We start from the raw sequence: 5,213 nt of genomic DNA on the forward strand, positions 1-5,213 counted from the left end.
ATAGTTTGGTCGTTTTTGTGAAAATATAATATATGTAGGCCTATGTCATCTTAAACTTGGAGCACTTGCAGAGTAACTCTGTCTTCTTAGAAACAGATAGACACCTTAAAAACACGTTCTTACAACTTTGTGACATCTTTGTAGCCCTCCCTCCACTGAGTTTTGCTTCCTCGAGTACGGTGCATAATGTCTTTCCTGCATTGTTTATGAACATGTCAGCTAACACCGAGACATACTCATCAATGTCATGAAATCATCTCTCGTAGGCCTCCTGTAGCTCAGTTGGTAGAGCATGGCGCTTGCAACGCCAGGGTTGTGGGTTCGATTCCCACGGGGGGCACTCACTAACTGTAAGTCGCTCTGGATAAGAGCGTCTGCAAAATGACTAAAATGTTTTTTTAAATGTCGTAGTCTTGACAACAGAACCAAAGTCAATTATCTATCTAAATTGTAATTTCCTCTCTTTGATAACCTCAAGGCCACTGGGGAACTGCAATGGCAGCATTGGCATGGCAACCACAAATAAACCCTCTTCGATCTAAGGTCTATTTACATAATGTCCCCAGTTCTCTCTCTCTCTCTCGGTCATCGTGGTCAGAAGCCTGTTAAAGACTAATTAAAGGACATTACCAGAATGGCCATAACATCGATTGAGTGCTTTGATAGTTGACCTTTGTTAATGTAATCATGACGCTGCGCTTTTGGATGAATAAATTCGGTTAATTTGTGCGCACCTCCTGACATTATTTTTCACATCTAAAATGGGAAGTTGAACAATGTGTTTTGCTGGATCAGACAAGATGAGAGTAGCCTATAATATGATAATAATATAACTGTTATGTAGCCCAATAGCATTGTTTTATAGCTCAAACATAATTGTATCATTGGCCTAATGAAATGGCAGGGGACAGGGTAACTTAGAACAGTTACAGTGCTCAAACACCCTTCTATTTGCATATCGTTCGCAAATTGACTTTCAGATAAAATAGAACAATAGATAAACACCCTGCCACCCTTAACATCCAATACTATTGTTTCTGCCCTGCAGGCATTGAGATTGCTGTTAAAACTGGTGTGTGGTGAATGAGTGTGGAGAGAAACCTGTATTTGTTTTGTCTAGCATTACAGAGTAGCCTACTTAGTACTTACAGTATATTTTCATTAGTGGAAGTAGATTAGACTGACTGTGCGGAAACAGGGCGGAAAAGAATGAACTAACATGACAGTAGTCGAGATGATGTGGACAAACCAAGTGTGAGCAGAGCAACTGTCAAATCAGTTTGTCAGCCAATAGTGTGAAGGATTAGGTGACTGTGAGAAGAGCTGGCGCCCTTTAATGCAATGTCAGTCATGGCACCTACTAGTGTTTGCACATATGCAGAAAAGTTGTGAATTTGTGTTGTATCTGTCTTTGTTTGGAAGGAAAACACATCTACGTTAACGGCATTACGGTGCCAAAAATGTAAGAATCGTATTATCTGAAATTGAGCAAGGGAATGCAATTAATCAGCCTATGAGGTACTGTGACTAATAGACAGGTGTGAATTACACATCATGCTTCCATGCATGTTATTTCTTTGAAAAGTCAATGAAAAGTAAGTATGGTCACCTGGGTTCAAAATAGCATTGGGGGCAATAGCTATGAATGCAAGAACTAAACGTTGGCTGAAACCTGTTTGAAATAAGTTTTCCCTGTCTGCCCTATCACATAGGGCAGAGCAAGAATACCAGTTTGTCAGTGGTATGCCGGCAGTTAGATTGTTTGCACGTCCTTATCTAGTCTATTTGCATTTATTAAGCTCAACTGTTAAAATGGACTTTGTGTAAGCTTTATTTGCCCTAAGGCATCTTTATTAAATAATACTGAAAATGCACAGTTTATGACTGACTCGGTCGTAGAGTATGTATGTCATCAATGTTTCATTATTGACCAATACTGTGACTAGCTAATTGTGCACTCAAGGACAATACATAGCCAATGGCTGCAGAGGTTATGTTAGTAATCACCAGCACACTGTTACAATCATGCCTTAAAGATCACAAGACAGAATCTTGTCTATTGGGAAATAGTCATGACAACTGGTTATTCAACTTATTCAGTGCATGGTCAGCATAGTGATAACCCTGAATAGGAAAAAATGAAAGGGGACGATCATTTCAACTGCTTTGCATATAGATATGACTACAATGTGCGGTAGTATAATTATGATGTGTGCTGATGGCTCCTTATTTGGGATGAGCTAGCTCCTTTGACCTCTGGCAAGTATTACCAGTAGCCTAATCATTGCAGACTTTGTACTTCCTGAACACGTCACACAACACTTACTCATACCAGGTTATTATGGCCAGCAATGTTGTAATGAATTAAATTCAACTCAACACTGTCAGTTTAGGGAACGTCAATTTCATGAATTGAAAATAATTCTGTATGACAATAATGAAAATGTTTCTAATTCATGCATGGTGTTTCCATTCAATTGTTTAAACCTGACATTTGAGTGTGTGGTGTGATATTATGCAATACAGTATACAATTTGGTAAAAAATTATATATTATTATATTGTTTACAATTACATTATAGTAAACTAGCATAAAACATGTTATACAATATGTTAGACTCTCATTGTAAACATTTTTCATAGACTTCAAATCAAAGTTTATTGATCATGTCCACAGATTTGCAGATGTTATAGCAGGTGCAGCGAAATGCTTTTGTTTCTAGCTCCAACAGAGAAGTAATACATAGCAATAAAAAATTATACACACAATCACACATAATCCAGAATTTTTTTTTAAATAAAGACAGAGCAATGTCAGAGACCGGAATATATATATATATATATATAATGGTGTGTGTGTATAGACAATATGGACAGGATGTAAACAGAAACAGACCTTGGTATTGACCCTGTACATAGCTTCTTACTTTCTCGTGTTCTTATTTCCTATTTTTCTCGTGTGTTTTTGTTCTACCTTTATGTGATTTTGGTAACACTTTACTTGACACCCAGCGTCATAACACATGACATGGTCATATTCATGTCATAATATGTCATAACAGCTGACCTGACATAACTTGTCATAACCTGTCATAATATGGTCATAAAACTGTCATGACCCAGAAATGTACACCTGTTTTGACATATATTGTTATTTTATGGCTGGTTATGACACCTACATAAGAGTGTCAAAACCCACATTTATTCAAATGTATTTTTTTTCCTTTTGTTTGAAAGTTTATTCTTAAGTACTTTGATGTCGTTGTAATGAATTCTTTACACTTTATAACATTGTTATGAAGCATTATGACCATCCTGTGTCACTTTACTTGGACTAATATAATTCACTTTATGACACTGTCAAGAAGCATTATGACCATCATAATCATATAAGGCAGATAGGCCTATCACATACATGCCCTTACAGTGAGGGAAAAAAGTATTTGATCCCCTGCTGATTTAGTACGTTTGCCCACTGACAAAGACATGATCAGTCTATAATTTTAATGGTAGGTTTATTTGAACAGTGAGAGACAGAATAACAACAAAATAATCCAGAAAAACACATGTCAAAAATGTTATAAATTAATTTGCATTTTAATGAGGGAAATAAGTATTTGACCCCTCTGCAAAACATGACTTAGTACTTGGTGCCAAAACCCTTGTTGGCAATCACAGAGGTCAGATGTTTCTTGTAGTTGGCCACCAGGTTTGCACACATCTAAGGAGGGATTTTGTCCCACTCCTCTTTGCAGATCTTCTCCAAGTCATTAAGGTTTCGAGGCTGACGTTTGGCAACTCAAACCTTCAGCTCCCTCCACAGATTTTCTATGGGATTAAGGTCTGGAGACTGGCTAGGCCACTCCAGGACCTTAATGTGCTTCTGGCTGAGGGAAGGAGGTTCTCACCCAAGATTTGACGGTACATGGCCCCATCCATCGTCCCTTTGATGCAGTGAAGTTGTCTTGTCCCCTTAGCAGAAAAACACCCCCAAAGCATAAAGTTTCCACCTCCATGTTTGAAGGTGGGGATGGTGTTCTTGGGGTCATAGGCAGCATTCCTCCTCCTCCAAACACAGCGAGTTGAGTTGATGCCAAAGAGCTAGATTTTGGTCTCATCTGACCACAACACTTTCACCCAGTTCTCCTCTGAATCATTCAGACGTTCATTGGCAAACTTCAGACAGGCCTGTATATATGCTTTCTTGAGCAGGGGGACCTTGCGGGGGCGCTGCAGGATTTAAGTCCTTCACGGCGTAGTGTGTTACCAATTGTTTTCTTGGTGACTATGGTCCCAGCTGCCTTGAGATCATTGACAAGATCCTCCTGTGTAGTTCTGGGCTGACTCCTCACCGTTCTCATGATCATTGCAACTCCACGAGGTGAGATCTTGCATGGAGCCCCAGGCTGAGGGAGATTGACAGTTATTTTGTGTTTCTTCCATTTGCGAATAATCGCACCAACTGTTGTCACCTTCTCACCAAGCTGCTTGGCGATGGTCTTGTAGCCCATTCCAGCCTTGTGTAGGTCTACAATCTTGTCCCTGACATCCTTGGAGAGCTCTTTGGTCTTGGCCATGGTGGAGAGTTTGGAATCTAATTGATTAATTGCTTCTGTGGACAGGCGTCTTTTATACAGGTAACAAGCTGAGATTAGGAGCACTCCCTTTAAGAGTGTGCTCCTAATCTCAGCTCGTTACCTGTATAAAAGACACCTGGGAGCCAGAAATCTTTCTGATTGAGAGGGGGTCAAATACTTATTTCCTTCATTAAAATGCAAATCAATTTATAAGATTTTTGACATGCGTTTTTCTGGATTATTTTGTTGTTATTCTGTCTCTCACTGTTCAAATAAACCTACCATTAAAATTATAGACTGATCATTTCTTTGTCAGTGGGCAAACGTACAAAATCAGCAGGGGATCAAATACTTTTTTCCCTCACTGTATGTCAGTCATCAGTCAAAAAGAGGGTGTCTTGTCCTGCTCCTGAAATCTGCTCCTGCATTCATCCAAGTCATCAGCAACAGAGCATTGGGGTAGGTGCATGTCTGACAGCAATGTATTTACATTTTAGTCATTTAGCAGACGCGGTTACTGGCACAACGCTCTTAACCACTTAACCACTAATCTACCTGCCGCCCCCGTAATTACAATGACAATTTAATATGGCCAATTGCAGAACATTTTATATAACATAAACATACTGTTGACAAG

The 5,213-nt window shown here is 39.2% G+C and overlaps 1 non-coding gene across 1 annotated transcript; it reads left to right on the plus strand.

Moving 5' to 3' along the window:
* Nucleotides 1-266: 266 nt before the first annotated feature.
* trnaa-ugc lies at nt 267-340 on the plus strand. Its single transcript has one exon. It is a non-coding gene; the product is annotated as a tRNA-Ala (tRNA).
* Nucleotides 341-5,213: the final 4,873 nt, after the last annotated feature.

Source organism: Coregonus clupeaformis, unplaced genomic scaffold (assembly GCF_020615455.1).
Source record: "Coregonus clupeaformis isolate EN_2021a unplaced genomic scaffold, ASM2061545v1 scaf1671, whole genome shotgun sequence".
In the NCBI taxonomy this organism is placed as follows: Eukaryota; Metazoa; Chordata; class Actinopteri; order Salmoniformes; family Salmonidae; genus Coregonus; species Coregonus clupeaformis.